This window comes from Suricata suricatta, chromosome 10, assembly GCF_006229205.1.
Source record: "Suricata suricatta isolate VVHF042 chromosome 10, meerkat_22Aug2017_6uvM2_HiC, whole genome shotgun sequence".
NCBI lineage: Eukaryota > Metazoa > Chordata > Mammalia > Carnivora > Herpestidae > Suricata > Suricata suricatta.
This window is the reverse complement of record NC_043709.1, coordinates 70,367,714-70,380,916: the sequence shown is the minus strand read 5'-3', so window position 1 is coordinate 70,380,916 and position 13,203 is coordinate 70,367,714.

Genomic DNA, 13,203 nt, shown 5'->3' with positions numbered 1-13,203 from the left:
CCTCATAGCATACATGAAAACAAACTCAAAATGGATCATAGACATAAATGTAAGAGCTTGAACTATGAAAATCCTAAAAGAAAACATAGGAGTACAGGAACATGACTGGCTCAGTTGCTGGAGCATGTGACTCTTGATCTTGGAGTTGTGAGTTTGATCCCCATGTTGGGTGTGGAGATTACTTAAAAACAAAATCTTAAAGGGATGCCTGGGTGGCTCAGTTGGCTGAGGATCCGACTTCAACTCAGGTCAGGATCTCACTGTTCATGGGTTTGAGCCCTGGATCAGGCTGTGCTGACAGATCAGAGCCTGGAACCTGCTTCAGATTCTGTCTCCCTCTCTCCCTCTGCTCCTCCTCCATTTGTGCTCCCTTTCTCTCTTTCAAAAATAAACTTAAAAAAAAATCATAATGAAAACTTAGGAGTAAATCTTCATGATCTTGGGTTAGGCAAAGACTTCTTAGGATATCAAAAGCCTAAGTGACAAAATAAAAAAATGATAAATTAGGCTTCACCAAAATTAAAAACTTTTGCCCTTTAAAAGACATAGTAAGGCAGTGAAAAGACATGCCAGATATTGGAAACATCTTAAATGTTTATTTTTGAGAAAGAGAGAGCGAGTGAGCAGGAGGGGCAGAGAGAGAGGGAGACACAGAATCTGAACCTGTCAGCACAGAACCCGATAGCATAGGGCTCTTACTCACCAACTCCAAGATCATGACCTGAACCAAAGTTGGATGCTTAACCTAATGAGCCACCCAGGTGCCCCAGAAAAACATTTAAATCACATATCTGTAAGATTTAATAGATGGAGGCAGAGATGAGAAGAAAGAGACCAAGTTATGGAGCCAAGAAAGTCTTTATTGGGATCTGCGATTTCTGGGCGAGGTTCCGTGACTCTGTGAGTGGGGAGTCAGGGAAGTCGCATCTGGTACGGGAGGGGCGGGGTATTTTATGGGTGAAAGACTTCCTGTCTGGTCTTGGGAGGGCAGACCACCAAATAAGGGCACTTTAGGGATGTGGTGGGATGGGATAGGTTGCCTCCTCTGTCAGGGTGATGGGTAGCTGGGACTTCATGATTGGCTGTTTTCAAACTGGCAAGGGACATTCCAGGTCTGCAGGTGAGGGGTGGGGGACGTCGGTGCAGTGTTTTTCTCCAACCCACAGCAAAATGGCCGCTTGGTCGCCATCTTAAGGTAACTCTTCCATTCTGATCTTTTTGGTGTTATGGGGTGGCATCAGGTCTCTGGCTACTTCCAGAGGTGGCGTGATGATCTGGGTTTGTGGTCGGAATGAGAGTACTGGTGAACCAACAGCAGGTGGGTCATGGCACAGTTGGTGAATCTGGATACCAGTTCCTATAAAAAGTTGGAAAAACAGCAGAGCAGACACAGCCCCAGTAGGGCTATGAGGAGTAATGAGATTATGGGTTGAGCCAGGGTGGACAAGAGGCTAATTAATCATGGAGACCAGTTGAAGAGTCTTTCATACCAATTTTGGTTTTTGGCTCCTTACTTTTGCCCTTTCTTATAGATGGCCACGGGACCATGGCTAAGATGTCTTGTACAATTCCTGAGCTATTGGCATAGAAGCAACATTGTTCCCCTAAAGCCTGGCACAGCCCTCCTTGGTGTAATGGTTATAAGCCTAACCCTTGCCTGTTTAGTAACACCATTTCAGCTAAGGAATCCAAGGAGTGTTGTAACTGACTAATAGAGCTTTCTAGGTCGGCTAGATCAGCGTCAATGGCCTTAGTTAATGCATCCTTTAGATGGGGCCTGATCGTGCAGAAGCGTTTTTAAGGAATGAAACAAATTATAAGTCTGATGTAAGGTTAGGAATAATGCGAGGGGGTCTCCCAAACAATGTTATAAGGGGTAAGGCCTAGGGTTTAAGGGGAATTTTACCCTGTAAAGGGCTTAGGGAAGGAGAGTTTACCCAATCTCCGCCAGTCCCCATGGTTAATTTAGTGAGGGTCTCTTTTAGTGTTTCTAATATCTGGTGCTGCCTGGTTTACAAAAGTAAGAATGACAGCAGATTTGTTTCCTGGATTTTCAGGATCCTTGGGCATATAAGTGCGATATGTCTGCATGATTCTTTCTCGGTAGAGGTGTAGCCCTCCCTTACCTTCTGCCGTGTCGAGATCACATGCCCAGATTAGAGGCAATTAATACCAACAGAACATCTTATCCATTAAGAGGAAGGTGAGCGTAATCAGGAACCTTTTGCTGTTTCCCCAGCTTTCTGGGGCAACATTTGCCAGTCCGATGGCAAAAAGAAAGGACAGTTTAACTTATCGGACTGGTGATGCATTGTTGAAACATAGTTTCTCTCTCTAAAAAACCTCATTTTTAGATAGCCAGATTGAGACCAAGGACTTTGTGGAACGAGTTCAGTCTTAACAACCTTGGTCTGATTATTTACATAAGCTCAGCAAGAATAAGGATTGTTCATGAGGATTTTACAACACTTGCTTTTCTGGGTCCTTTTAAAAGGAATCTCCAGGTTGAACTTTTAGTAGCCGCTCTGGGCCAGAAGCCAAGCCAAGCACTTTCCACCAGACAGGCCTGCAATACCTGCTGAGTTGGGTCAATTTTTCTTCCCAAGGTTCCCAACATATGCTGAGGTTCCTGCACCTGCCAGGAAGTGACCTTCGGAACTCTGTGAGCAGGTATCCAGCCAACATTTTCATGAGGCTTTGTGGCTCCATGTTTCATAAAGTCAACCTTAGTTCCTTAAAGCTGTTGGGTCATATCTGAATCTATGCATGACTCTCAAACAGGACATTCCAGTCAAAGCTTTGGTAAAATAACCAGTATTTCTAATGGTGTCCTGCTGTAAAACGAACAGATTCTTATTGAACTTATGCAAACAATTTTAATTTCCATGGAAAGAGAATACTCATTGTGAGTTTTTGAATTTTCGATGGTTTAGTAGAGAGAAAAGATTAATGCTCTAGATTACAAATAACATTTCTAATTCTTGTTCAGGTTCAATGCAGCTTCTAGTTCTGGAGGTTTCTATCCATCCTTTTATAACTTTCCTTGAGGAAGAAACACGTCCTGTGACAAAATCTAAAGATCTGAGGAGAGTTCATCATGATGCACTTTGACAAAGAAATTTAGTGACACTTAAGATTTTGATTACTAAAGGTGTTAAGTAATGATTTGCCACGAGTCAAAAGCACAAGCATCTATGGACCTCACTAGTTGTGGCTCATGCTTTAGTTTTTTCTTGTTAGCCAATGAATTCAATCTCAATTTATTATCAAGTAAAACCTCAACGTTTTAAGTTACCAAGAACGTTTAAAACTATCTTAACAATTGCTGAGACAGACCAATTTAACTATTACTTTGTTACCAATTTGGAGCAGAGATAACAGGAGCTTATTTGCACTGTAGCAAACCCAGGTGGAAGCAAACCAACAGACTTAGATTAATTCAAACACTGATGAGCCCACGTGAGACACACTTTGTTTCCCGTAGTTAATTCTGACCTGGAAATTTGATGCAAAAATCTAACTTAGGTGGTCCTTTGTTCCTTATCACCCTGGGCAGAGGGAGAGGAACCTGTTGCCTGAGGCAACTTATGCAGATTGGCTTCTCCCCACTCAGTGGATGTGGGCTAAATCTTTAAAGCATTCGGGGTGCTCAGGAAGGAGGGGCTACCCTTATTGGCCCTCTGGTTGCCCCAGGCAACGGGGCTGTCTACCTCTAGATAGCCTGAGTCAGTTATGCAGGCCAGCCCTTCCCCATCCAGGTGGTACAGAAGAAAGAACGGGGGAAGGGAGAGCAAGAGGAGAGGCTCCCCAGGGGGCAGAGAAGGAGAATTTCCAGCTTAAAATTTTCTCCAATTATAGCTGTTAACCTGGGAAATGAATGAGGGAGAAGTCCTCACATCTACAAGGCAGAGGAACAAAGAGAGAATCAGTGTCCCTTTCAGTATGATTTTTATCTCAGCCAGACGGCAAAGACAGACAAAGGGGTAGGGGTGCCCCCTCTAATGAGGAGACCAGTCAGATACCCATCTGGCCGTGTCCCAAAGGAACCTAGGTGATGCTTAGCTATAGCGGTCTCAGCATTGTGACTTACGATCGGAAGCTGTTCCAGTGCTGCCATAGACACTCAGCAGGCTTGCCAGACTGAGTTGTACATTCACATTTACCTACACATAAGACCAAAAACAATGACAATGACAACTGGACAAAACGGGTGCAGAAGTGGCCACAAAACGGGTGTTTACAGGTTTACTAAAGGGCCGACTGATGTCTCAGTGTGGCCCTGGGGTGGGAAGTCCTGTGTCCAGACCTCCATTTAATACCCCAGACAAAAGCACATGTGCATTTAAAATTTAGATGATAAACTAGTTTACCTCTGGAGGTTTAGACAGGTGACTCTTACAGATTACTGATGCCATTTCCAAGGTGAAAGGAAAGACAAGAGTGTCTTCCCGGCTCCCAAGACCTAGATGTCCCTGGGAGTGCCTTTTGCTCTTAGCCTCCGAGGATGGGAGGAGGCAATGAGGCATATTACATCCAGGTAGGTACAGAAACAGAGAGTGGGAGGGGAAGGCAGAAGAGGCAAGGTTAAGATTATTGGAGCCCTCTGGGGGTTAGTCAATCCCAGAGAATGTCAGCCAGTCCGTCTGGCAGTGTGTCCGCAGTCAGGATAGCTTTAGGTTAAAGCCATAGTTCTTTCCTCTTTTCCTGAAACCGGAGAAGTTGTTTAATATGCATTTAAGGAGGGGGAGGGGCCTGGGGTAAAGACGGGCAGCGTGGCATTGTCTCTTGGTTTCTGGGGCAGCGGTAGGATCCTAGGAGAAAGAAAAGGTTTTAACCAAGGTGGGGGTGAGGGTTTCATCTTCCGGCCATCCAACGTTGAAGGCTGGCCATTCATTCCTGCAAAAGACGAAGACGTTCTCTTTTTGCTTTAAGCCTAAATCCTTCAGCTCTTTCCCTAACATCCTTGAAATGGTCTGAGATTAAAGTCAAGGAGCAGTCTGAGTCTGTCCCATAGCGTCAGTCCAAACAAACCAAGACAACACAATCAACAAAACTAGGACAAAGAACATGGGAACCAGGCTTTCTGGCCAACGGAGGCAAAACCGAGAGTGAGAGGACGGCCTTACACCACGCTATGGGTTCTCATTGGGCTCTCGGATAATTTCTGGGAGCTTATTAAAATTAACAGACTTATTTGAGGCTGCTCACATGCCTGCCAGCCAGCATTGGATCATCTGATCCCGTCACCTGTGGGCAGTTCCCCATTGCTGGTAATTTCAATTAGGGTCGGCTGCCGGTATGGCCTTTGCCCCAGTAGGTATTGTGGGATCCGTAATATGAATCTGGTCTGTGTGGTCGCGAGCAGCTGTCTGGATTCATTTCCTTTCCTCTGAGGTTAAGGTAGAGGTCAGGATTACATGGATATCATGCCAGGAGAGATCATATGCGTGGGCCAAATATTGGAATTCCTTAATGTATTGTGAGGGGTCTGAGGAGAATGACCCCAAGCGCTTTTCTATGGCCAAGAGATCTTGTAGGGAAAGGGCACATGAACTCTAACAAACCCCTCTGCGCCCGCCACTTCCCTGAAAGGTAAGATGGCCGCTGCAGGGGCATTTTAAGACTATTGGTTAGCACAGGTACCAGAGGCGATAGGAGGGTGGGAGGGGCAGACGTGGTGGGAAGGGCGGGGCTTGGAGGAGGAGATGCCGGAGGATCAGGTGGTGGGGGAGGGAGAGCGAGTGCCAGAGTTATAGGGAGGTTATATGGTTATAGGAAGGAGGGGCAGTGAAGTCATCTAGGGGATCGGACACAGGAGAGGGGGATGGGAGGGGCTCCAGGGGCATGGGTTGTGGGTCACAAGCTAAGAACAAAGGTCAGGGAGAGAGCACAGATCCCAAAAAACCATAACATATAGCATCCCATTCCATTTTCCCTGCCTCCGACAGAAATTATCTAGGTCTGTGAGAATTTGGAAATCGAGGGACCCTTCTGGGGGCCATTGGGATTGGTGGTCCAGCTTGTAGAGGGGCCATATAACCATTGAGGCATATTAGGCGGTTGCGGCAAAGGTCACCAGCGTAATCAAGAAGCCAGAAGTTCTTTAGAAGGCATTGTAAGGGGTGAGTGCATGGTTTGTGAGTTCTGGCTTAGGTTGGGAAGTTTTGATAATATCCAGCCTAAAGTCTAGGGACTGAAGTAGGTGTCCCTGTGTTCAGGCTCGAGAATCGGAACGGAGGGTGGCCTCATCCTAGGGTCTGGGACGTCTCCCCAACCCAGGAGGCTAGTGTGGATATAGCCCCTGGGACTATATACCCCCGGAGTAGCCCCCGGGGCTGCTGCAGAGGGGTTGTCCTGACGCGGCCATGATTTCGGACAGGATCCCCGAGGGAGGCTCGGATAATCGGGGAACTTACCCAATTAGTTGGTGGGGTAGCATTCGGATCCTGTACCAGAAGCTCCACAGGAGGGCCCCGGCCTGGCGGGACAGTTTCCATTTCAGCACAAAGGCGAGATCCCTCGAATTGGGAAGGAGAGAGCTCAGCCAGAAGCCAGCTGCTGAGCTGCTACCTCCTCCTGGGTTTCAGAACCAAATGTAAGATTTAATAGACAGAGGCAGAGATGAGAGGAAAGAAAGAGACCAAGTTATGGAGCCAAGAAAGCCTTTATTGGGATCTGCGATTCCCAGGCGAGGTTCCGTGACTCTGTGAGTGGGGAGTCAGGGAAGTTGCGTCTGGTGCGGAGGGGCGAAGTATTTTATGGGTGAAAGACTTCCTGTCTGGTCCTGGGAGGGCAGACCACCAAATAAGGGCACTTTGGGATGTGGCGGGATGGGATAGGTTGCCTCCTCTGTCAGGGTGATGGGTAGCTGGGGCTTCATGATTGGCTGTTTTCAAACTGGCAAGGGACATTCCAGGTCTGCAGGTGAGGGAGGGGTTTGTGGGTGCAAGGTGTTTTTCTTCAACCCACAGCAAAATGGCCGCTTGGTCACCATCTTAAGGTAGCTCTTACAATATCCCATTAGGGACTTGTACCCATAACAGCTCAATTATAAGGCAACTAATAGGGAAAAGATTTGAACTGACATTTCAACAAAAAGAAAAGACACATGAATGGTCAGTAAGCATAGAAAAGATGCTCAATATCACTTATTAGGAAAATACAAATTAAAATCATAATGCAATAACATCACACACAAAAATGGCTATAATAAAAATGAGAATAACAAGTGTTGATGAGGATGTATAGAAACTGGAACCCTCATACACTGCTAGCAGGAATGTAAAATGGTGCAGTCACTTTGGAAAACTTTTTGATAGTTTCTTAAAATGTTAAATATAGATTTATCCTATAACCCAGCAATTTTTCTCTTAGGTATTTACTCACCAAAATCGAAATGTATGTCAACATAAAGACTTGTACATAAATGATCATAGAAGAATTATTCTTATGTGAAAAAGTGGAAATAATTCAAACGTTCATCATCTGATAAATAGATAAAACCAAATGTAGTTCACACACAAAATTGACTATTATTTGGAATAACAAAGAATGAGGTACTGGGGCGCCTGGGTGGCTCAGTCGGTTAAGCCTCTGACTTTGGCTCAGGTCAGATCTCACATTCGTGGGTTCAAGCCCCGCATCGGGCTCTGTGCTGACAGCTAGCTCAGGGCCTGGAGCCTGCTTCCAGTTCTGTGTCTCCTTCTCTCTCTGCCCCTCCCCCTCTCATGCTCTGTCTCTCACTGTAATAAAATAAATAAAACATTAAAAGAAATTAAAAAAAAAAGAATGAGGTACTAATATTTGTTACAATGTGGATGAACCTCAAAAACCTTATACTAAGTGAAAGAAGACATGCACAAAAGACTATATTCTGTATGATGCATTTATATGAAATTTCTAGAAAAGACAAAACTATACATGGAGAAAGCAGATCAGTGGTTGACTGAAACTAGGTACAGGAAAGAAAGTAACTAAAAATTGGCCATAAGACTTACTTTTGGGTGACTGAAATGTCCTAAAGTTAAACTGTGTTGATGGTTTCACAACTCTACAAAATTATTAGAAAGTAAGTTAATTGCACACTTGAAATGAGTAAATTTTATTGCATGTAAGTTATATCAATAAATCTGTTAAAATTTTTTAAAGTAAGATAACCTATTTTTAATCAGAAAATAAGCTCTAAAACAGAAAAATAAGGCATATTTTCTAAACTAAAAGAGGAAGGAAATAGAATAAACATACTTAACCAAAAAAAAGTCAAGAAAGGGAACAAAGAGGAACATAAAATAAATGGGACAAATATAAGCACATTATAAGCTAGTAGATTTAAACTCGGATATTAAAATACAAATGGATGTTTGCTGTTCATTGATTTATTGCCTCAGCTCCAAAGTCACCCTTGTTTTTGCTCTGTGAAAATGGTTCTGGGCCTTTAAAATGTTTTTTCCTTTGCCAGAATGCCCTGCAGCTTTGTCATTAGAGGGCGCTAGGAGACATCCCCGGAAAAACTGCCTTTTTATTTCCTGGTTCCACTGTGTTGACTTCAGGCTCCTCTTGCAGCATGGGCAACTTTCCAGCACCCAGCTCCTGCAGCACATGTGGCTTCCCCAGCCTCGGGCACTTGCCCTTTCTCCAGAGCAAGATTCCTGCAGTGCAAGGTGGCCAGCAGCAGCCAGCAGCCAGCAACTTTCCACTCCTTGGGAGCCTTTGTAGCAGAGTGCCTCATGTGAGACCCCAGCCCATGAACAGCTTTCTCCAGCACCTCAGAATGAAGATTTCTGGTAAGTTCCAGAGGGCAGATTTCCAGGGAGTTCCACCTATCTGGCATCACAGAGAATTCTCCGCCATCTCGCAAGTCATGGCTGTGATCTCTCAGCCCTGAGGTAGTGAGGGTGGGAGGTGTACTTTTCCTTTAAATCTCTATCTCATCTGTAAAGTAATGGCTGTTACTTACATATGTTATATTCATTACGGGCTTGTAAGCTCGGGCTCACAGACTCCACCAACCCACTGGCCACATGGAGAGGGAGCCCTGAACATGGCGGTGTAGGGGCTTGGTGTTATAGGAAATGATGACACAGGCACAGCGATCCATTCCCTACCCCATCAATACTGGCAGTAGTGGTAGCCAATCACAGCATTTAGAGTATCGACCAATCACAGAGGGGGCCCAGGACGCTCACGTAGGGCGTGACTAAGACCCTCACGTAGGGCGTTGACTATAGCCTCCATTTTTAGGCCTGCCCCTAGAAAGGTCAAAGGTGTTAGCTGCCACAAGAGTTGTCCCTCCTTCCCTGGGCAATGTGCGCCCTTCCATTGGCCAATGATACTGAGAAGCCGGCACCTTGGCCTTTAACTACAGGGGAAGCCTGAATCAGACCTGCGTCCTTACAATATTCATTATGATTCTCTGCTTTTTACTAGCTGATCCCTCATTACCCATTACTATAGGTAATAACATAATTTGTATTCCATTTTTCCTACAAATTACCATGTGTTTTCCACTCCTAAATGAATCTAGACTGATACAGGTACTAAATGGTCTAATTAAAATATACTTTTCAGATTCAATGAAAAAAATGAACAAATTTTGCATGCAAGAATTACAGCTAAAATATAAGGAAACAAAGATTGAAAGTAAAAATATGGAAAAATATATACCTTCAAGATGACTGTCCAAAGAAAAGCTTGTAAAGATATTAAGGCAAGAATAATTACCCGAGATAAAGAGGAGGACTTCATAATGATAAAAGATTTAATTCACAGGAAGGTATAAAAAATTCTAAATTTCTGTGGTGATTAATAACAACAGCCTCAGGGGAAAAAAAAAGAAAATATGGGTAGAACTACAAGAATAAGTAGATAAATCCATTATCCTAGTGGGGGCTTTCAACACTCCTGTGTCAGTAATTGATTGAACAAGTAGGAAAAAAAATCAGGTTATAGATTTGTACAAAATAATTAACAAACTTGAGTATTATTGCATACAGCAACTGAAAAATCCAGATTTTTCAAGGATAAAGAGAACATTTGTAAAAGCTATTTGTTGTGCAAAAGAATCTAAACACATTTCAAAGGTCAAAAGTATATATTTTTTGATCAAAATGAAATTTTGATTCTTATAAAATTTATTTATAAATTTTTATATTTTACATATTATAACTATATATTTGTAAAGATTTTTTAAAATTTTTATAAAAAATACACATTTGGAACTTTATAAATAAATTACCAAATAAATTGGCTCAAAGATGAGATCTAGTAGATATTAGATAAGATTTTGAACTGAATGATAATAAAAATACAGCTTATTAAAATTTGTGTGGTACAGCTAATTAGTGCTTAGAGGCTAATTCCTCTCTTTCTCTCTCTATATATTAGTGTATATATAAAGAAATGAGAAAAGTCAAATATCCATGATGTAAGCATTAATTTCAGGAAGTTAGAAAAAGCACAACAAAATAAACTCCAAATGGTCAAAGTAGGAAACACTAAAGGCAAGGGTGCAATTAATAAAATAAATAAATACACAGTTGAAAAGATCAATAAAGCTAAAATTAAATAATATTCCTCTGGTGAGCCTTTTGATAAATAAAAAAAGGGAGAAGTCACAAATAACCATTTGTTCTCAGCCATTTAAAAAGTTAATAGAGGTTATTATGAACAACTTTATACCAATTTTAGAAAAAAATCTGAAATTCCTACAAAAATACAACTTCTCTATTATGATATAGGAAAACTAGAGAATCATAATAGTCTTATAGCCATTAAACAAATTGCCACAAAAACACCATCAAGCACACATGGCTTCACTCCGCACTTTCATGTAACATCTAAGAAATAATGACAATTAAAACGTTTGTGCATATGAGGCCAACATACCCTTGAATCCAAAACTCTACAAGGAGATGATGAGAAATGAAAATTAAAAGGTGTTCAGAGAAGTAAAAGTCCCTCAGAATATAGATGAAAAAATCCTAAACGAAATATTCTCACACCAAATACATCAGTACATAAACAGCATCATATACTTCACGTTAGTCTGCTCAAGGTGCCATCACAAAATACCACAGACTGGATGGCTTAAACAACAGAAACTTAATTTCTCACAATTTTGGAGGCTGGAAAGTCCACGATCAAGGTTCCATCAGGGTTCAGATTCTGGGGAAAGCTCTCCTGGCTTGTAGACAGCCAGCGTGTCCTCTCATGCCCTTCCTTTTGATTGCCCAGAGAAAGAACATGAGCTCACTGGTGCCTTTTCTTATACAGGCATTAATTCTATGGGATCAGGGCCCCTCCCTTATGACCTCAGTTAACCTAAATTATTTCCTGAGAGCCCCTTCTCCAGATACAGCCACACTGGGGGCTTAGGATTTTAACATATGAATTTTTAGGATACATAAACATACACCGTGACCAGGTGGGATTTACTCAAGGAATGTAATATAATTCACACCGTTACCAAAATAAAAGAAAAAAATATGGGATCTTTTCAATACAGCAGAAAAATAGCATCTGGTATAATTTAATATCCATTAGTTGATAAAATTTAACAAATCTTAGAAAACTAGGACGAGAAGGGAATTTGCAGATTATGCCCAAAAGTGATAAAATGGACCATACTTAATGAAGTTGTGAAAGCTTTCTTTTGGATGTCAGGCATGTGACAATAATGTTTGCTATCGCCACCTCTATCAGAGTTGTAGTGGAGGCTCTGGCTCGAGCAGTAAGGCAAGAAGAAAATGATAAAAGGTAATAATTAGAAAGTGTGTTGGTTGGTGAGCTATTGTCTTTGAGTTTGAAATCCATTCCCGGTGCTGGCTACGGGACCCTGCACACTGACATGTCTTAGCGGCTGGCTCCCTGTAGGCTCTGCACATAGGAGGCCCTAATGGGACTCGGGAATGCTGGGTCATATGGCAATTCTGTTTGTGTGTGTATGTGTGTTTCTGAGTCGTGTTGTTGTCACCTCGGATAGTTTTTACATTAGAAAACTTGTAATTTAAAAGAAACCTTTAGGGACACCTGGGTAACTCAGTTGGTGAGCATTAGACTTTGGCTCAGGTTATGATCTCACAGATCATGGGTTCAAGCCTCACATTGGGCTCTGTTCTGACAGCTCAGATCCTGGAGCCTGTTTCAGATTCTGTGTCTCCCTCTCTCTCTGCCCCCCATCTGCTCACACTCTGTCTGTCTCTCTCTCAAAAATAAATAAATATTTAAAAAAAATAAAGGAAGCCTTTGGAGGGGCCTGGGTGCCTCAGTCAGTTAAAAATCTATGACTCTTGATATCAGCTCAGATCATGATCTCATGGTTGGTGAGTTGGAGCTTCACATAGGGCGCCACACTAACAGTGCAGAGCCTGCTTGGGATTCTCTCTCTCTCTCTCTCTCTCTCTCTCTGCCCCTTCCCTGCTTGCATGCATGGGCTCACCCTGTCTCTCTCTCAAAATAAATCAACTTTAAAAGATAAATAAATAAAAATAAAAGAAACCTTTGCATTCTTATTTTTAGTATTATTAAAGAGATTTAGAGGTAATTTTTTTTTAAAAGGATACTGTCTTGGGGCACCTGTGTGGCTCAGTTGCTTAAGTATCCAATTCAGCTCACTCAGGTCATGATCTTTCAGTTCGTGAGTTCAAGCCCTGTGTTGGGCTTTGTGCTGACAGCTCAGAGCCTGAAGCCTGCTTCAGATGTGGTGTCTCCCTCTCTCTCTGCCCCTCCTCCGCATGAGCTCTGTGTCTCTCTTTCTCAAAAATAAGTAAACAGTAAAAAAAATTTTTAAGGAATCCTTTCTTCTTTTAAAATAACATACTTATCAGCTGCAACTTCCTGAAACTTATTTTGCTGCAAGGAGTAATTAATTCACACTTTTGGAGACTCATCTGTTTAATCTATTATGTCATCGAGAGAGCAGTGGGCAGAAGGGTTAGTCCAGACTTATACTACTGTGTGTGACCTCATCACTCTGCTTTAGCTCCAGGAAGTTTTCTGTCTGGGTGTGAACTGTTTCTTTGCACTTGGCTTGAATCCCAGTTCCCAGCTTCTGCCTGTGAGGTTAATAATACTCTGCTTCTGACTGTATCTTCTCCTTGGTGGGAACTTTGTATACAGACTTCTTCCTGTAACTCCAACTTGAACACATAATTGTGATGCTACTCCTATATGTTCCCTGATCACACTTCTGCCTATGCACCCTGG